This window comes from Gorilla gorilla, chromosome 13 (genome assembly GCF_029281585.2).
Source record: "Gorilla gorilla gorilla isolate KB3781 chromosome 13, NHGRI_mGorGor1-v2.1_pri, whole genome shotgun sequence".
Lineage (NCBI taxonomy): Eukaryota > Metazoa > Chordata > Mammalia > Primates > Hominidae > Gorilla > Gorilla gorilla.
In genome coordinates this window covers 81,969,365-81,991,419 of record NC_073237.2, presented here as the reverse complement: position 1 = coordinate 81,991,419, position 22,055 = coordinate 81,969,365, and the positions used below count along the sequence as shown (strand labels likewise).

Genomic DNA, 22,055 nt, shown 5'->3' with positions numbered 1-22,055 from the left:
TAACATAATGAGAGATATATTGAGTGTATAGAGCAGGAAAGACATGAAAACTTATATTGCATAATATTAGCAAACAAAAAAGATAGCATTATAAATTTTTAAAAATCCAAAAACATTCCAGAAACAGAACAGTGAGCATGTTTAAAAAGTCAAGAATGACCATTTCTGTGAGTTCTGAGGACTGTAAATGAGCCTCAATCCATAAAGCTGAGAGGTTGTCTTAGCCCACATATGCAGCAGGTGACTCCCTCTGACAAAAGCAAGATTTAGCTGGATCTTTTAAAAAATAACAATATACTTGTATTTGAGAATAACAATAATATAGTTATATTGTAACATACTTTTATAATGTACATTTATATTATATAATAATACATACTTGATAGATATTTTAGTCTATTACTAGTTTTATTCTTCAAATATGCCTGGAAAAACATTTAAGCGTATTTATAAATGTAAATATTTAAATGTTATCAAGTATTGGAAAACATGTTTGATTACTATGGGAATATAAACTAAAACTCCCCGAAAATATATAGAAGATGTACACATCTATAGCATATAAAAGAATTAGGGATTCCTTCCTCCCCTTCTTCCTTTATTCTGAGGAAAGAGGTAGTGAACTTGAGCTTTAGTTTTTAACAGGTTAGAAAAAGGAATCTTTTTACATATCTACTAAAAGTTCTATTATTCAATGTCTAAGTTTTTAAGTCCCTTGGTTTCCTAGATACTTCGATGGAATCAGCAGCCATTGATCCAATGCCAACTCCAAGACTGGAACGTCGCAATGATAGTTCCAAGGCTGAAATTTGATTCTTTTCGACACAGTTTTACAGGTGTAACACCATGAAGTCGTCCCACATTTCCCACAACCTGAATTTGGGATGACAGTCGACTGAGATTTTGTAAACTGATTATCATCTGTTTCTGTTTTATTCTCATTACCTAACATATGCCCACTGGGGGGTGCTAAAGAACTATGAATTGGAGGTAATTCTGGGCTATCTTCCCAGAGCTTTTGAGGATTTGGCTGTGTTCTTAAGCTGCTTGCTGAACTGTCCATTTCTCTTTCTCTTCCACTTAATTTCATACTTTCAGGTCTGGATGCCAATTTTAATTCCTCTGAAAGCATGCCTCCTTCTGGCTTCAGGACTCCATCTCCAGCCTTATGATCTAAAAATAATCCCCAAACCAAAAAATTAGATATTATTTCCTCAAAATTAGGTGTTTTAATCAAAACATCTTAACATAAATACATTATTGTCACCCAATATGCATAATGTTTTTCAACTTTTTTGTTAAATGACTTATTTTAGATGAACAGATGTGTGAATATGAATATTTTTATTTCACTTACAGGCATCTTGCATGTGAATAACTCACAACTTTAATTCATGGAACAAATTGAGAAATAGTCTTTTGGGGGTTTGGTACTCCCTGGAAACATAAGAGTGCTTTGGGCACCTCTGGTGCCTTTCCATGCCTGCCTTCTCTGCTGTTCTTGCTACTAGTGAATTCTAAATCATGGCCAAGTGATGCCAGCACTGGATAATATTGGCTCTGCCCCATATCTCGAGGGAAAACTCTGGGACTTGGCATTATATGTGTGGGAATCTGGCCTTTGTTGGCATTCCCAGCATGATAGCGGGGTTCTCCTGTCTGAATGTACTCTGGGGTGTGCGCCACAATTTCTGTCATCGAAATGGAGATGAGAGAATATGCCCTCGGTGGGGACACCCCACTGGAATTAGAGTGGAGATCAAAGCTAGAGGTTCATAAATCAAAGAATATCTAATAGCAAAGACAAAAACTTGCTTAAGAGAAATGCATACAGGTACTAGACCTAATATGATGAAAAATGCCAACTTCAACATATTGATGCATGCTTAGTATACTTTTAGTCCTGCAAAGACAAAGTTTTTTGTTTTTTTTTTTTTTTTTGAGACGGAGTCTCGCTCTGTTGCCGAGGTTGGAGTGCAGTGGCATGATCTCGGCTCACTGCAAGCTCCGCCTCCTGGGTTCACGCCATTCTCCTGCCTCAGCCTCCGGAGTAGCTGGGACTACAGGCACCCGCCACCACGCCCGGCGAATTTTTTGTATTTTTAGTAGAGATGGGGTTTCACCGTGTTAGCCAGGATGGTCTCGATCTCCTGACCTCAGGTGATCCGCCTGCCTTGGCCTCCCAAAGTGCTGGGATTACAGGCATGAGCCATCGCACCTGGCCCAGTCCTGCCAAGACAAAGTTTTAAAACACAGGTTGCACATTGGCAGCTCTCAAGCCAAATCTGGCCCATAGACATGTTTTGCTTGGCCTATAATGTTAGTAATACTTGACCCAAGATTTAAAAATTGAAAAGTTTCATATAAAAATACAGATTTACAGCTTTTCTAGAAAAACTATAAGAGTTAACAGTTTCTGAATTGCAACAGCAGCTGGAACATAGTTGCCACTGACCATTTAGATGACTGCTGCAGTCCCCACTGCTCACTCTGGTTCAGGTAGGCATTCTAGTTTGTAACCCCTGGTTTAAAACATAACTGACTCTCTAGTTTTTAAAATTCTCTCAAAATCAAATAACCTGAACTAGCAAATGATCTAGATCCTCGTACATGGAACTCATACTAAGTTGACCACAGACAGTGGCTCCCAAACTCTGCAGTACATCAGAGTCACTGGGAAGCTTTAAAAAATCCTGCTCCCTAGCTGGGTGCAGTGGTTTATGCCTGTAGCCCCAGCTACTTGAGAGGCTGAGGTGGGAGGATTGCTCAAGCCCAGGAGTTTGAGGCTGCAGTGAGCCATGAATGTACCACTACACTCCAGCCTGGGCAACAGAGCAAGACCCCAACTCTAAAAAAAAATCCAGGTGACAGTATCTGGGGGAAGGAGTAAGGCATCTTATTTTCAAAAGATCATAAGAAAAGAGGCTCATTGCTGAGGCTCACTCCAGAGCCCACTTGGATTTTTTACAAGAAAGTTTCCCTCTTCCAGAATTTTATAATTGAGGGAACCGACTAGGGAAAGATTAATTTGCCCAAGGTCAAACAACTAGTAAAAGAAGTAAGGATTCCAACCCAGATCTTTTGACTCTATTATCCTTACATATAGTTTTATAGTGATTTAAATTGATACAAGGATAGGTTTAAATACAAGTAGAGAGAATGTAGGTTCATATAAAACTGATTTTATCCTCATGTTAGAAAACATATACACTGTAACAGAGGGATGACCATCAAGTGACCAAGATATTTTAGTCAAAAGATGAATTTTTCTGCAATTTGAAAATGCCAAAAACATTCAAAGAAAATATAAGTCTTGTAGGCAGTCTTCTATCAAAACCCACTGAACCGCTGGGCACGGTGGCTCACGCCTGTAATTCCAGCACTTTGGGAGGCCAAGGCTGGTGGATCACCTGAGGTCAGGAGTTTGAGACCAGCCTGGCCGACGTGGTCTCTACTAAAAATACAAAAAATTAGCTGGGCCTGGTGGCGGCACCTGTAATCCCAGCTACTGAGGAGGCTGAGGCAGGAGAATTGTTTGAACCTGGGAGGTGGAGGCTGCAGTGAGCTGAGATAGCACCATTGCACTCCAGCCTGGGTAACAAGAGTGAAACTCCATTCAAAAACAAAAAACAAACAAAAAAAACACTGCACCAAATACTAAGTTATTAACTAGGATACTGATTATTAAGCATGTAAAACATTTTATGGAACTCAGAGTTTGATATAAATTGCTATATTTTATAATTCAAACAAACCTTGTTTTATGTCGTTATATTAGAGTAGCATTATGAGACAGGATATAGTGTAAACTATATCCCCAATATAATTGCAACTGTATATTTTAAAGCATGGGGAAAATATGAAAAGAATTATGCTCAAATGTGGGTAGGATTATAACTGATTTGTTTTCTTCATTTTCAGATTTTTCTATAATGACGATACATTATTTTTATAGCCAAAAATAGAAGTATTTTAAATGTTTCTAGGAAGAATAGCAAATTAGATGAAATAGTATCTCCAACGTTATTATCAAGACTAGACTCCTTGGGTGAATTGGTCAGAACAGTGTTGTTCTCATTTTACACCTCTCCAAGATTAACTATGTTTTAGATTTGTCTGTTTGTTTGGTTAAAGAGCAGGATGAAGATCCAGATTTCTTAAACCTGTATACCACCATACTACATTATCATTTTAAAGAAATGTCTAGTAGACTCGGTGGCATAAACATGGGCCATTTACAAACTAGATGTCTAATATCAGATACCTCAAATTTGACAGTAGACTTTTTTTCAAAGCTAAAGTGGTCTTATATTGATTATTTTGTTTCTTACTTGATACTTGTTTACTTTTTAATTTTTGGCAAGTAATGTTTCAAGTTAAAGTTTTAGCTATATATATAGCAGGCAGTATTTCAAGTAAATGAGTTACATCAGTAAACACCTCTGTATTACTATACTGAGAATCAGAAAGTGTAATCTCTTTGGCAGGATTTGTATGTTTGTATCACATCTTTATCCTCAGACAACTTTTATCTTGGAATACTGAACCAGCAGTCAGAAGATGAGGGACATTAGACTATGTTATAGTTATTGTTCTGTCCGTAAGTCACTTGCCTTCTCTAAGCGTCAATTACCTCATCTGAAAATGGAGTTAGCAGACCCCAGCCTATCCTGAGTTTGAGGGCTAAAGGGAATTATTCTTGAAAATGTCTATACATGATAAATGTCACAAATTTAAGTTAGCATTTTTTTTTTTTGAGACAGAGTTTCGCTCTTGTTGCCCAGGTTGGGGTGCAATGTCGCGATCTCAGATCACTGCAACCTCCGCCTCCCGGGTTCAAGCGATTCTCCTGCCTCAGCCTCCTGAGTAGCTGGGATTACAGGCATGAACCACCACACCCGGCTAATTTTGTATTTTTTAATAGAGACGGGGTTTCACCATGTTGGTCAGGTTGGTCTCGAACTCCTAACCTCCGGTGATCCACCTGCCTTGGCCTCCCAAAGTGCTGGGATTACAGGCCTGAGCCACCGCACCTAGCCAATTCTACTTCTATTACATATTCAGCATATATCACTTCATTGCTCCTCTATATTATTTTTCACTGGCCTTCTTACATCTTGTGTGCCCATATTTAAGTAGTTTTCTTTCAAGGTAAAAAATACATGTGTGCCTAAAAGATTTTAAAGTCAACTTTTCATAAACCATACCTAAATTATCGAAGTTATTAGAATTAAGTTATTAGAATTATTAGAAAGTATTAGCTAATTCTTTTATAAAATGTAGACTTTATTATTTTAGAAATATTGATTCCTCTCTATTCAGCTATCTTAAAGAGGGTATATTTTAATCATAGCAATATATTACCTCCATAGTATTTTTTATTTTTGCAAAGTATATTTTGTCATGTTATTTCATTTAGGAATGCACTAAATCTACATATCTACATATGATTATACAAGGAAACATCTTTGTCTCAAAAATAGGTTCTATTACATTTTTTAATTTCCAGGGTTCATGATATATAAAAAGACCTGATTTATCTTAAAAATACATACTTTTACTCTTACCTACCATACATCTTTTTTTGTGATAATCAGAAGGCTTAATTTACTATAAAATAGGAAAACAACAGCTATGTTAGATTATATAGTTAATTTAGGGATTAAATGAGTTAAGGTCTACAAGCCCCTGGCACATGGCAGACAATCAATAATTGATCATTTCCTTTGCATCTATAAATTTGTTCATTCACTTCTCATGTGGTTCTACCTTAGACAACGATTTTTGTTTACAGAGACAAATAGAAGTATCTAATCCTAAATAACCCAATCAATTGGTAAAGGCTACACTACAAGCTGGCATGACTTCACCAAATGCTAGAGAAACAGTGTTAAGAGTGACAACACTAAAAGTCTTACACTCTGATGGTGCTAGTTGCTGCCGAATTGCTTCCCCTACCAGTTCCTTAAGTTTCTTCTTATGATCCCGGCTGGTTTTCTTATAGAAATAAAGATCTTTTTCCAACTGCTGGATTTTATCTTCATATGTTTTGAAAGTTTCCATAATGCCTTCTGCATCTTGTTCTATACAACAAAAATTTGCATTTAAAATCAGTTTTAAATAAATGATGCAAAATTATGTTTTTGTTTGTTTTGTTTGAAACGGAGTCTCGCACTGTCGCCCAGGCTAGATTGCAGTGGCATGATATGCTCGGCTCACTGTAAGCTCCGCCTCCCAGGTTCACACCATTCTCCTGCCTCCGCCTCCCAAGTAGCTGGGACTACAGGTGCCCAGCACCACGCCCGGCTAATTTTTTTGTATTTTTAGTAGAGACGGGGTTTCATCATGTTAGCCAGGATGGTCTCGATCTCCTGACCTCGTGAACTGCCCGCCTTGGCTTCCCAAAGTGCTGGGATTACAGACATGAGCCACCGTGCCTGGCTGCAAAATTATGTTTTAACATAGGCCCTGGACTATATTTAAAGGATAAGAAGCATGTTACACCTATCTGTTACCTGAATGGGTTTGTTTTCAGCTACAATTTGGATTTTTCTGCCTGTAAAATTTCCCAAAGTAGGATTGAGCCCTTAGTCACCTCCATCCTACCCCCTGCCAACCCTCACACTTTCATAAGAATTTTTTTGCAGTAGCTACCAACTAGACCTATCCTTAGAACACCAGAAGTAACGTGTTTTCTATAAAAAGTTCAAGTTTGGAACTCTGTTCATTGGCTGCTTTAGTATCTTCTGTAAAGTTTATATCAGGAACTGTGGTTATATAAAAAGTCACATGACTAGGATTTATAGGCCCAAGAAATATACAGCCAAAACCCCCACAAAAACCAAAACCTGTTAAAAGAGGCCATAAAGACTGAATCACAAAGGAAAACACCACAGAAAAAGAAGAGGGAATATAATCCGGCATGAAGTTCTAGTTTATGCCACAATATAACTTAAAGTTTCTAAACTTTAAGTTTACAGGTAATAAAGTTTAGAAACTTTATTAATATTTTCATTAATATTTATGAATGTCTAACATTGTCTCCATTGGGTTATGCTCTTGAACCACTGAAATCCAGTTTACTAACCTTCAGAAAAAACATAATTTCAGACCTACTCTCCCCTACTGGCATATTTATAAAATGATCCTACTGGTTTGTGATTTTCTTTGGTTACAGTTGGCTGTTTTGTAGAATTTTGTTTAAGTATATTTGTATATTTTAAATTAGTCCATCATCTTGTTTTAAAAAATACTTAAAATTAATGAGATCATAAATCAGAATCCCCATGAAGTATGTCATATAAATCAACTTAATTTTATGTCTGATATTCAGTTGAAATTAGAAAATTCATGAATTGTTAATATTGTCAGTTATAACTTTGTTTTTATTTTATTTTCTATTACTATTATTTTTGAGACAGTGTCTCACCCTGTTGCCCAGGGTAGAGTGTGTAGTGGTGCAATCATGGCTCATTATAGCTTCAACCTCCTGGGTTCAAATAATCTTCCCACCTCAGCCTCCAGGGTAGCTGGGACCACAGGCACATGCCACCATGCCAGGGTTAATTTTTTAAATTTTTGGTAGAGATGGTGTGATGGTTACTATTGAGTGTCAACTTGATTGGACTGAAAGATGCCAAGTATTGATGCCAAGTATTGAGTGTGTCTGTGAAAGTGTTGCCAAAGGAGGTTAACATTTGAGTCAGTGGGCTGGGAAAGGCACACCCACCCTTAATCTGGTGGGAACCATCTAATCAGCTGCCGGTGAATATAAAGCAGGCAGAAAAAGGCGAGACTGACCTAGCCTCCCAGCCTACATCTTTCTCCCATGCTGGATGCTTCGTGTCCTCAAACATCAGACTCCAAGCTCTTCAGTTTCGAGACTCAGACTGGCTCTCCTTGTGCCTCAAGCTTGTAGACAGCCTACTGTGGGAACTTGTGATTGTGTAAGTTAATAATAAACTCCCCTTTATATATATAGAGAGAGATACAGATATTTATATAGATATCTATATCTATATCTATATCTATATATCTCCTATTAGTTCTATCCCTCTAGAGAACCCTGACTAATACAGGTTTTGATACCAGGAGTGGTTCTAAAGGAACAGAATATTAAGGATGGAGTTCTTTTGTTGGTTTTGGGGTTTCTGGAGTTGGCTGTTTAATCTGATTAGACCCAAAAATGCTAAGGACTCTACTCCTAATAGTATGGAGAACACTGATAGTCCTTGACATAAACTGTTTACAGAATTATGCAAAATAAATGCATTTGACACTCCTGATTCACTGCTCGTGAGAGGCAAGGAGTTTAGTGACTCTATGTAATAAATTTGACCATATGTGGAGAACCAAGGAACATAATGAAGCTGGTTGGTTGCTCCTCAGTTCAGTGGACAAACTGATGAAAGAAAATGATGAACTCTTCTACCTCAGTAAAATTTCTAGGGGTCCAGTGGTGTGGGGCCTGTCGAGATATTCCTTCTAAGGTGAAGGATAAGTTGCTGCATTCGGCCCTTCCTACAACCAAGAAAGAGGCACAATGCCTAGTGGGCCTATTTGGATTTTGAAGGCAGCATATTCCTCATTTGGGTGTGTTACTCTGGCCCATTTATTGAGTGACCTGAAAGGCTGCCAGTTTTGAATGGGGTCCACAATAGGAGAAGGCTCTGCAATAGGTCCAGGCTGCTGTGCAAGCTGCTGTGCAAGCTGCTCTGCCACTTGGGCCATATGACCCAGCAGATCCAATGGTGCTTGAGGTGTCAGTGGCAGATAGGGATGCTGTTTGGAGCCTCTCTCAGGCCCCCATAGGTGAATCACAGTGGAGGCCTCTAGGATTTTGGAGCAAGGCCCCGCCATCTTCTGCAGCTAACTACTCTCCTTTTGAGAGACAGCTCTTGGCCTGTTACTGGGCTTTGGTGGAAACTGAACGTTTGACTATGGGTCATCAAGTCACCATGCGACCTGAACTGCCTATCATGAACTGGGTGCTTTGTGACTAATCTAGCCATAAAGTGGGTCATGCACAGCAGCATTCCATCATCAAATGGAAATGCTATATATGTGATCAGGCTCAAGCAGGTCCTAAAGGCATAAGTTACATGAGGAAGTGGCACAAATGCCCATGGTCTCCACTCGCCACCCTGCCTTCTCTCCTCCAGCCTGCACCGATGGCCTCATGGGGAGTTCCCTATGATCAGTTGACAGGGGAAGAGAAGACTAGGGCCTGGTTCACAGACGGTTCTGCACGATATGCAGGCACCACCTGAAAGTGGACAGCTGCGGCACTACAGCCCCTTTCTAGGACATCCCTGAAGGATACCAGTGAAGGGAAATCTTCCCAGTGGGCAGAACTTCGAACAGTGCACCTGGTTGTGCACTTTGCATGGAAGGAGAAATGGCCAGATATGCGGTTATATACCAATTCATGGGCTGTAGCCAGTGGTTTGGCTGGATGGTCAGGGACTTGGAAGAAGCATGATTGGAAAACTGGTGACAAAGAATTTTGGGGAAGAGGTATGTGGATGGACCTCTCTGAGTAGTCAAAAACTGTGAAGATATTTGTATCCCAAGTGAGTGCTCACCAACGGATGACCTCAGCAGAGGAGGATTTTAATAATCAAGTGGATACGATAACCCATTCTGTGGATACCACTCAGCCTCTTTCCCCAGCCACCCCTGTCATTGCCCAATGGGCCCATGAACAAAGTGGCCATGGTGGCAGGGATGTGGGCTCAGCAACATGGACTTCCACTCACCAAGGCTGACCTGGCTACGGCCACTGCTGAGTGCCCAATTTGCCAGCAGCAGAGACCAACACTGAGCCCTCAATATGGCACCATTCCTCAGGGTGATCGGCAAGCTACCTGGTGGCAGGTTGATTATATTGGACCTCTTCCATCACAGAAAGGGCAGAGGTTTGTCCTCACTGGAACAGACACTTACTCCAGATGTGGGTTTGCCTATCCTTCACGCAATGCTTCTGCCAAGATTACCATCCATGGACTCACAGAATGCCTTATTCACTGTCATGGTATTCCACACAGCATTGCCTCTGACCAAGTTACTCACTTTATGGCTAAAGAAGTGTGGCAGTGGGCTCATGCTCATGGGATTCACTGGTCATTTGCAGGATGAAGGTCCCCATCATCCTGAAGCAGCTAGACTGACAGAACGGTGGAATGGCCTTTTGAAGTCACAACTACAACACCAATTACATGACAATACTTTGCAGGACTGGGACAAAGTTCTCCAGAAGACTGTGTATGCTCTGCATCAGCATCCAGTATATGGTACTGTTTCTTCCATAGTCAGGATTCACGAGTCCAGGGACCAAGGGGTGGAAGTGGAAGTGGCACCACCCACCATCACCCCTAGTGATCCATTAGCAACATTTTTGCTTCCTGTTCCCACAACATTACATTCTGCTGGCCTAGAGGTCTTTGTTTCAGAGGAAGGAACGCTGCCACAAGGAGACACAACAATGATTCCATTAAACTGAAAGTTAAGATTGCCACCTGGACACTTTGGGCTCCACCTACCGTTAAGTCAGCAGGCTAAGAAGGGAGTTACAGTATTGGCTGGGGTGACTGACCTGGACTATCAAGATGAAATCAGTCTACTACTCCATAACAGAGGTAAGAAAGAGTATGCAAGAAATACAGGAGATCCATTAGGGTGTCACTTAGTATTACCATGCTCTGTGACTAAGGTCAATTGGAAACTACAACAGCCCAATGCAGTCAGGACTACAAATGGTCCAGACCCTTCAGGAATGAAGGGTTGGGTCACTCCACTAGGAGGAAAACCCACAACATGCTGAGCTGCTTGCTAAAGGCAAAGGGAATACAGAATGGGTAGCAGAAGAAGGTGGTCATCAATACCAGCTATGACCATGTGACCAGCCGCAGAAACGAGGATGGTAACTGTCATATTTCCTCCTTATTTTGTTAAAAACATGTTTGTGCATGTATACACTTGTACTAAGAAAATATCTTCATTTTATTTCCTTTTTCCTTTATCATGTGACATAAGATTTATTGACTTCACATCAGCATTTAAGTACTGTTAACTTTATGTAATATCATTTGGGTTGGGGATTGGTGCATTTCCGGTTGTACGAAGGATAGTTGTATTATGTGAGGTGTAATTATAACCTTATTATTGTCTTTATTTGAAGATTATGTATGATCTCAGGAGATGTGTATGAGTTCAAGTTGACAAGGGATGGACTTGTGACAGTAAATACCGAGTGTCAACTTGACTGGATTGAAGGATGCAAAGTATTGATCCTGGGTGTGTCTGTGAGGGTGTTGCCAAAAGAGGTTAACATTTGAGTCAGTGGGCTGGGGAAGGCAGATCCAACCTCAATCTGGTGCACCATCTAATAAGCTGCCAATGAATATAAAGCAGGCAGAACAACATAAGAAGGTGAGACTGGCCTAGCCTCCCAGCCTACATCTTTCTCCCATGCTGAATGCTTCCTGTCCTCGAACATCAGACTCCAAGTTCTTTAGTTTTGAGACTTGGCCTGGCTTCCTTGCTCCTCAAGCTTGCAGACAGCCTATTGTGGGACCTTGTGATCATGTAAGTCAATACTTAATAAACTCCCCTTTATATTTATATATATATATATTTATATAATATAAATCCTATATATTTTATATATCCTATATATTTTATATATCTATATATATCATATATATGATATATATATGCTATTCTGTCCCTTTAGAGATCCTTGATTAATACAGATGGGGTCCCACTATGCTGCCCAGGCTGCTTTCAAGTAAGCCTCCCACCACAACCTTCCAAAATGCTGGGATTACAGGCATGAGCCGCTGCACCCAGCCACAACTTTGTTATGAACAATTTGTACAGCTATAGAAATGAATGACTTTTTTACTTTTTTTTTTTGAGACAGGGTCTTAACTCTGTCACCCAGGCTGGAGTGCAGTGGTGTGACCACAGCCACTGCAGGCTCAACCTCTGGGACTCAGGTGATCCTCCCATCTCAGCCTCCCAAGTAGCTGGGACTACAGGCGCGTGCCAGCACGCTTGGCTAGTTTTTTGTATTTTTTGTAGAGATGGGGTTTCGCCATGTTGTCCAGGCTGGTCTCGAACTTCTGGGCTCAAGCAATCCTCTTGACTCAGCCTCCAAAGTGCTGGGATTACAGGGATGAGCCACCATGTTTGGCCAAGTTTTTATATATTCTTATTTGGCTATAGCATGAACTTTTGTGGTATAATCCCAGTCACTTTAAAAAATATTAAAATATCAGTTTCGGAACTAAACTAAGGTAAGGAGAGTGTGTTTGAATGTAATGATGTGTGAGATCTTGCAAGGAAATTGTCATTAGGCAACTGGTTGCTAATTAACCAGTGAGAATTAACTTAGAAGCAAATTGCCGCAACACTCAAATTCACAGATTTTTCCAATTTTCTGCTTACTCAGGTTGCTTCTTCCAGATCCCTTTTGATCTATTTTCAGCTATGGATTCATGAGAATCAAGACTAAGCAGCCTGAATTGAAGGAGTAACAGTATCACCTAACAATGATTTTGCTGCCATAGTAGCTGTTTGTATACTGGCCATATGCCTAGGTAAAATGAGGCCAGATCACTCTCAGAGTTTTCTATCAGAGTTGGTGGTGAACTACTGCTCACTGATAATGGTATGTGCCCATCAATGGCAGTATAATTTTGACCCAAGATATTACTTTAATGCATAAAATTTTATAATCAGCTGACAATTATAACCAGAAATATAACTAGGAATATGACAGAACCTATCACTTTAATTTTGTGAGTGGAAAATAACTTAAATATGATAGTATTATATCCCTGGGAAATAAAAAAAAATTCAGCTGTATACCAAAAAGCCTGAATCAATCCCACATTTCTACATAAAAACTAGACCAACAACAAGCTGACAGGATTGTAGCAGTTCTTATGTGCATACTGGAGGCAGGCAGAAGGGATGGCATTCCAAGCACGAATAGCCCTACAACAAAGTCAACTGTCCCAAAATGCGGCAACCAAAACATGTAAAGCCCAAAAACTTGTCTAAGTAGCAACTATTTAAACATGTTGAGCTTTTAAGTGATCAAATTCTGTCCTATCTTCCTTCAGTACCCACACCTACACATCAACTTTACATAACTGTCAAAAGGGGAAGTTACTTTTGAAATGATGTAACAGCAACTGCATCTTTTGTTCCGTGTTCCTTTTGCTGGAGGGTCAGTCTCCAGTCACACTGCAATTTTAGATGGTCCAGTGCAGATTCTAATTCACGAACCATATTATCCCATTCCAGAACTTTCATTTTCATTTCTTCATTATATAACTGTTGTTTCCGTTCAGCTTCTCGCAAATTCACCACCTAACAAATATATATTTTGACCTGTTAAGTGTGTCTTAGATAAGCTAATATAATAATCTACTTTTCTTAGGCTACTTCAAGATGAACTTCCTTAATCTCCATAGTGTAAATGATTCCTGCCAGGTATTGGGTCCTTAGGCAAATGCTTTGTAACATATTCAGAAAACAACCTAACAGCCTTTTGAATTTGTTAGAATTCAGGCCAGGCACAGTGGCTCACGTCTGTAGTCCTAGCAGTTTGGGAGGCTGAGGTGGGCGGATCACTTGAGGTGAGGAGTTCGAGACCAACCTGACCAACATAGTAAAACCCTGTCTCTACTTAAAAAAGTATATAAAATTAGCTGGGTGTGGTGGTGCACACCTGTAATCCCAGCTACTTGGGAGGCTGAAGCAGGTGAATGGCTTGAACCTGGGAGGCGGAAGCTGCAGTGGAGCCAAGATCGCCCCATTGCACTCCAGCCTGGGTGCAAGAGCAAAACTCCGTCTCAAAAAAAAAAAAAAAAAAAAGAATTTGTTGGAATTCTGAATTGATGACACTTTCTTTTTTTTTTTTTTTTTGAGAAGCAGTCTCGCTCTGTCACCCAAGCTGGAGTGCAGTGGCGCAATCTCGGCTCACTGCAAGCTCCGCCTCCCAGGTTCATGCCATTCTCTTGCCTCAGCCTCCCGAGTAGCTGGGACTACAGGCGCCCGCCACCAAGTCCAGCTAATTTTTTGTATTTTTATTAGAGATGGGGTTTCACCGTGTTAGCTAGGATGGTCTCTATCTCCTGACCTCGTGATCTGCCCGCCTCAGCCTCCCAAAGTGCTGGGATTACAGGCGTGAGCCACTGTGCCCAGCCGACACTTTCATTTTTAATATATTGTTGCTCTAATAATCACCCTTCCATAATTTCTTAAATGTAATCTATGCAGTTTACATTTAATAATTCTGTAACTTTATTTCTCTAGTCTAAGTGGATAGTGAGAGGGTAAAGATTCTTGAAACATCTAGACAATTCCAAGTTTTAACTCCAGAATGGATGTTATAAATTAGTGACAGTTTGGGTGTTTTGTTGTTGCTGTTGTTATTGTTAAGATGGAGTCTCACTCTGTCACCTCAGGTTGGAGTGCAGTGGTGCAATCATAGTTCACTGTAGCTTCCAACTCCTGAGATCAAGTGATCCTCCCACCTTAGCCTCCCACATAGCTGGGACCACAGGTACATGCCGTCATGCCTGGCTAAGTTTTTTAAAAAATTTTTTCGTAGAGACAGGGTCTCACTATGTTGCCCAAGCTGGTCTTGAATTCCTGGCCTCAAGTGATCCTCCTGCCTTGGTGTCCCAAAGCACTGGGATTATAGGCATGAGCCACCACACCCAGCCATGTTATGCATTTTGTCTACTGGATTCTTCCCTGCTGATGTGAAGTAAAAATACTTCAGACAATGTCTATATCACAGAACTTGTTAATAATCTAATGACCTCTCCAGAAAAATAATCATTAATACAAGGGTTCCCAGGATCAGAAAATCCACTGACCTTAGCCAGGTTGCCTTGCTTTCAGAGTAGCACAAGGGCCAGGCACGGTGGCTCACACCTGTAATCCCAGCACTTTGGGAGGCCGAGGCGGGAGGATCACGAGGTCAGGAGTTTGAGACCAGCCTGGCCAACATGGTGAAACCCCATCTCTACTAAAAATACAAAAATGAGCTGGGCATGGCAGCACACGCCTGTAATCCTAGCTACTCAGGAGGCTGAGGCAGGAGAACTGCTTGAACCCAGGGGGCGGAGGTTGCAGTGAGCCGAGATCACACCAGTCTGGACAACAGAGTGAGACTCCATCTCAGGAAAAAAAAAAAAAAAGAACAGCATAAAGAGTTATCCATATCAGGCTGGGCGCGGTGGCTCACGCCTGTAATCCCAGCACTTTGGGAGGCCGAGGCGGGCGGATCATGAGGTCAGGCGATCGAGACCATCTCTGTCTAACACGGTGAAACCCCGTCTCTACTAAAAAAAAAGTACAAAAAAATTTAGCCAGGCTTGGTGGCGGGCACTTGTCGTCCCAGCTACTCGGGAGGCTGAGGCAGGAGAATGGCGTGAACCTTGAGGGCAGAGCTTGCACTGAGCCGAGATCACGCCACTGCACTCCAGCCTGGGCCACAGAGCGAGGCTCTGTCTCAAAAAAAAAAAAAAGTTATCTATGTCAAAGCACTCCACTATCTTTCTACCCTCCAAACATGCAGCAATAGGATGCACTCTCATCAATAACAATAACAGTAGCTTACTACTGATGATGATTATCCAAGAGGAGGCTGTGCATAACATTTTCATTTATCTTATTTCACAGAATTATAATTTTATTTAATTTTTTGAGACAGGCTGTTGCTCTGTTGCCCCAGAGCAATACAAAGTGCAGTAGTGCAGTAGTGAAGTGCAGTAGTGATCATAGCTCACTACAAACTCAAATTGCTGGGCTCATGTGATCCTCCTGCCTCAGCCTCCCAAGTATCTGGGACTACAGGTGTATGCTACCACACCCGGCTAATTCTGGTATTTTTTGTAGAGACAGGATCTCAAATTCTGGGCTCAAGTGATTCTCTTGACTCAGCCTCCCAAAGTGCTGGGATTACAGGCATGAGCCACTGCACCTGGCCTTAGGACTTTATTTTAAAATATCAGTGTTTTATTTTTCATTAATTGTCTGATATTCCCATAAATTGAATGTACTTTTCAGAGAAGAGTTATCTCATTGTTTAACACTTCATAATATATAACTTAAGTGGAAAAGACATTAGAGAAAAGACAGATATAGTTCTCAATGCTATGAAACATCTCTGGATCAGTAAATTGTCTAATCTGTAAAAAATACAGCATTTTAATTGATTTAAGCACATTCAGGTTAATAAAATCTACTATTATCTTTGCCACTGATACACCACTTCATCTTCATTTCAACTCATACATGATGAGAAAGTACAGATTCCCCTACCCTGCAGCAATGAAGGAAAGGGAATCAAAACTTGGAGGGCCCTTGATTTTTCATGAGTGCCAGGTAGAACATCCAAATCTAGAAAACATCCAAGAAATAATGAGCAAGGAATATAACTTAAATTCTTTGGTTTTAAAAACTTTCAAAAAGGACTTCTTTTGAAAGGCCCTCCAACTTTAAGAACCTCACAAAGTTAGGCCTACATATTTGAATAATCACAAAGCTTTCAGATGACAACATTTAGTTCTATAAAGAGAAATCATGCTTAAATTTGTAGTTACATTATCAAATCTTTAAGCCTTTCAATTTCTTTAAAAATTCAAAATAAATATAGGATGTAAGCATCTTGACCCATCTTTATAAGAAAAATATTCTGACCTTCAAAAACAAACCTTATTGAAATATCTGAAAAGAATAGCTCTAATCTCAACAGGACTCAGGCAAGCTAGCTTTTCCAAGACATTTGCTTCACCACGAGAGAGGTTATGGAATGATGCTCTAAGTGACTTCTGGCGATTCTGGATACTTTCATTCTTGTATTCAATTGCAGCTTCCAAAGCTTCAATCCCTTCTTCAAGTTGGAAAAGAACATGTTCTTCCTAGATATAACAGAAATCACTCATTTTAAATGAAATAGTGTAACTTTGACTTTGTCATATATTCAGATCCTACTAAACTATTTGAGTCTAATGGATATTACCACTCTTGTACTAGATTTTAAGAAAATGTTTTTTGAGAGCTTGCTATGCCACATAATGCAGTGTGTGTATACATGTGTGTATACACACACACACACACACACACACAACATATTAACATAATCATTAAGCCCTCACAATAAACCTGATGGAATAAAATGGAAAAGACAGAAGTTTAGGGGAGTTCTGAAACGTTCCAAGGTTATACAACAAATACTGATCATCTAATCCACGGAATATACTTGAACAAAGCCTAAGCCCACAGGATTAGCAGTATTGTCATATATCTCCTCCATAACCCCTAAAGTGCATATTGTGTGTCAATATTTCCACTAGTGAGATCTAGAGACTCACTGTTGTCCCTTCAGTGATCTATCAAAACAATATACTGCCTAGAGGGAATAACTTATTCTAAATGTTAGAATAAGTTATTAAGAACTAGTAATAAAAAAGCACAATATGGCATAAAAAAGTAGTGAGGATTTAAGTATCTGAAATATTTCATAAGATTCCTATGAAATGTTATTAGAAGGAAAATGTAGGTGTTAAAAATAGGGCAACGTAGTATTTTTTCACATACTAGAGAAGATCGATGAATCCCTGTAGGAAAACCTACAAGTTCTCTTTTTCCTTTTCTTTTTTTTTTTTTGGACACAGGGTCTCGCTATGTTGCCCAGGCTGAACTCAAACTCTTGGGCCCAAGCGAACCTCCTACCTTGCCCTCCTGAGTAGCTGGGACTACAGGCACACGCCACCATGACCAGCTCTTCCAGTTCTTTGAACTATCCAAATACATGTTATGTTGGTGATACAAATCTATGGTAAGGAATTACTTCAGATTGGTGAGATTTGGATATATGTTTCCGTATACCTATACCTATCGTGGAGGCCACCTCGATAAGTTCCTGTGGCAGACTATCTTGTCCATCTGCACACCCTTATTGCCTAGCACAGTACCTATCACACAGTTTGAACTCAGTATCTGTTGACTTAATGAAGAAGAGAAAAAAGTTTCATGTGTCCTTGGTTACAGGACCCATGTTATTTCTCTCCACTCCTTCCCCTAAAATCCCAAAGGAAAATAATGTGAATATTTCTTTTTTTTTTTTTTTTGACAGGGTCTCACTCACTTTGTCATCCAGGCTGGAGTGCAGTGGTGGGATCTCAGCTCACTGCAACCTCCACCTCTTGGGTTTAAGCAATTCTCCTGCCTCACCCTCCCAAGTAACTGGGATTACAGGTGCATGCCACCACGCCTAGCTAATTTTCGTATTTTTAGTTGAGAAGGGGTTTTGCCACATTGGCCAGGCTGGTCTTGGAACTCCTGACTTCAGGTGATCTGCCTGCCTCAGCCTCCCAAAGTGATGGGATTACAGGTGTGAGCCACCAAGCCTGGCCAATAGTGTGAATATTTCTGATCTACCTAAAGAAAAATGTTCACCAGCCATTCTATTTCTCTGTGCAATCACTAACCATATGGAATTTGATGGTTTGATAATTGCTCCATAAGGAATAAAATAATATTCACCTTTACAAGAAAAAAACCCTTAAATACTAAAATGTACTTAGGTGAATGAATAAGAGGAGCCACAAATAAAAGTGAATTATCCAATATAGAGTAAGTCCTTATCATCAATAGGTTCTTGGAAACTGTGACTTTAAGAGAAACAATACATAACGAAACAAATTTTTTTTCTTATTAACTTTGTAACAAAAGCAACTATGTTGAAGGAAAACAGTGTAATTTGAGGACCTGATGTACATGGTGTCTCTTAAAGTCACAATTTCCAAGAACCTATCCACAATGTTCAGTGAGGACTTTACTGTACTTGACTTTTGAATTTATACTGTGACTATATTTTATCAAAAACAAATGTGAAGTTTGCCTTTATACGTGGCTGAGGACAATTTCGTATAAATTCAGTTTCTATGGTTTTGGATCTAAGTTAAGGAAGTACTGAGATAATATAAGGTAGTGTGAATATAGAAACCCAAGGACAGCCCGCTCCAGTGAGGCTGCAGCATATCAGTGTTTGCAGTTCCCTCTAACTCAGCAATAGGTGTAGGTTGACAAGATACATGGCAATGGGTAACTATCCTGGGATGAAAAATTTGCCACAATACAAACCACAGGTTATCAAGAGTTGACTCTGCTTTATGATAGAGCACTGCTTTTCAACTTTAATGTGTACCCAGGAGCTCACTAGAATTCAGATTCTGATCCAGCAGGTCCACTTGGGGCCTGAGGATCTGCATTTCTAACAAGCCTCCAAGTGATGCTGTTGCTGCTGGTCCAGAGACCAAGTAAAATGAAACAAAAAACTAACGACAACTTTTGAGCAAGCACTGCAGAGATTTCCTATAAATTATATGTTCTCGGCAGGGTGCGGTGGCTCAAGGCCTGTAAACCCAGCACTTTGGGAGCCTGAGGCGGGTGGATCACTTGAGGTCAGGAGTTCGAGACCAGCCTTACCAACATGGTGAGACCTTGTCTCTACTAAAAATACAAAAATTAGGCCGGGCACGGTGGCTCATGCCTGAAATCCCAGCACTTTGGGAGGCCGAGGTGGGTGGATCACGAGGTCAGGAGATTGAGACCATCTTGGCCAACATGGTGAAACCCCATCTCTACTAAAATACAAAAAACTAGGCAAGCATGATGGCGTGTGCCTGCAGTGCCAGCTACTCGGGTGGCTGAGGCAGGGAAATCGCTTGAACCAGGCAGGCGGAGGTTGTAGTGAGCTGAGATCGCGCCACTGCACTCCAGCCTGGTGACAGAGCAAGACTCAGTCTCAAAAAAAAAAAAAAAAAAATTAGCTGGGCATGGTAGTGCACATGTGTAATCCCAGCTACTCAGGAGGCTGAGGCAGGAGAATTGCTTGAACCCAGGAGACGGAGGCAGTGAGCTGAGATCGCACCACTGCACTCCAGCCTGAGTGACAGAGTGAGACTCCATCTCAAAAAAAAAAAAAAAAAAAAGCATGTTCTCATCATAAAATGAGAAATTAAAAGTTTAAAAGATTAGATAAACATAATAGTTCTTATATTTTCCTCCCTACTTATTAAGCAACTACTCTGTATTATTAGAAATCTAAAGTTCAGGTATTCTTTAATTTTAGTTTCTGGATTTTTACCAAAAAAAAAAAAAAAAAGCGGTGTGACTTGTCTGTAGTAAATTGTTGGGTAATCTTCTATTAGTGTAACGATCTAAAATCTTTCTATCCATTTCCATAAAGTAATAAAATTAGGAAAAATATTTTAATTTACTGTGGAAAGAGAAAATTATCCTAAACAAGTTTAAAGACATTAAGATAGCAAACCATTCCAACTAGATTTTATTGATACCTTGTGTCACATCAGAATCTCATGTTCTCGATCATCTGCTAGTGACAGATCTATTTGGAATACTAACCTTGGCTTTAAAATCATGATAAGAGCAGAGCCTCACTTGAGAGCTACACTAAGAACCAACCATGTGGAAGAAAGGTGCATAGAAGCTCATGTGAGTAAGTAGAACTCTACCAGTTGTAGGAGGCTCATCATTCCCTCAAACCCCAGTCCAGAATAGCCGCAAAATAGGTATCATGCACCATACTATATTTTCACCACAAATCTGTAAATAATGTTTTTTGTTACAGGATCCCACATGAAATAGAAACCTAAATGTTTCTTAATATTAATGGAACTCTACCCTACTGCAAACATAATTTGTTAATTCTCATCTCTGTGCCTTCTTCAAAGATGTTCTGTCTAAAACGGACTTCTTTCTTGTATCTGCCAGTGCATATCATGTTTTTCATAATCTAGCTCAAGATTCTGATCTACTGAGGCTGCCTTGATGAATCTTCCCCCAAATGATCACTTCATTGCTTTGAATAAATAATGTAAGAGGTATAGCTGTATTACGTTATCCACAACTTGATTTTCAGTGTCCTTCAGAGTTTACAGTTTTCTTATATTTCTATCTGTTTTCCCAAATAGAGTATTAATTTCTCAAGGGAAACATAATACTTTGGGTTTTTTTTTTTTTTTTTTTGCTTCTGCTATCTTCTATAGAGCTTAGTAATAGTCACAGGCAGGCAGAATTCCTTAAATATTTGAATTCTGCTGTATCTTAGGCTCTCATGTCTTCAAATCCATAACCCTTGGGCTCCAATTTAACACCTTGGGAGGACAGCCTGGCTCTCTGTTCCTCTGCACAGCTACCCAGCTTACGTTATAAAACAGGGCAACAGAGGTCTATAATGTTCCTTTCAACTGCCACTTAGCCCCCAATCAAGGATTGATTTGTAAGTCAATCCTTTCATCAATTCTCAATGAGCAACAATCTAATGTTATCCTTGCTCCTATTTCTTAACTAGCCCTTATAACTTCCTGTCACTTGCTCCAAACTAAAACACTACAAGATTCACCACTGTGTGTGATTCTCAGCTAGTCACCTTCTCTTAGCAATTTTCCCTTGGTTTGGTAATGATGAGACACTAACAATAAATATTTGCAGAGGAAGTTCAGATTCAAAAATTCATCTTTCTCTGAGGAAGTAAGGTAAAGGTACCATTGCCAACTGACTGAAAATTTTGAAAAAAGACAAAGTCTGAGGCAATTTGACAGCCCATAAATGAATCATCTTCTACATAGTTTTAAAAAACTATAACTAAAACTATAGTTTTAAAAAAACTGTAACTATAACTAAAAGGTCTTTTACTGAGATTGGAATTTTGTGCATCTATTTGGCTGGACATAGTATGGACGCTGGGCTTTCTAAACCAAGGTTTCATGGAAAGAATTAACCCCTAATTCCTTAGGCATCTCTTGTATGTAATAAATTACCTAGTATCCTTCAAGAAATATGTATAGAGAAAAGTCAGGTGCCCTCCGGAAGAGTCCCTCAAATCATTTTCTATGTTCTGTGATTTCAGACGAGAAACCCCAGCTGAGAAGGCAAATATACTCAAGGAAATTAATAGTTTCCAAATGCCTGGCAGTGCCAGGAAGGGGCCATGTCCATGG

The 22,055-nt window shown here is 39.9% G+C and overlaps 1 pseudogene; it reads right to left on the bottom strand.

The window, feature by feature from the left end:
- Positions 1–427: 427 nt before the first annotated feature.
- The window catches only part of LOC115935768 (kinesin-like protein KIF27), a 36,295-nt pseudogene continuing 14,667 nt past the window's right edge, over positions 428–22,055 (bottom strand).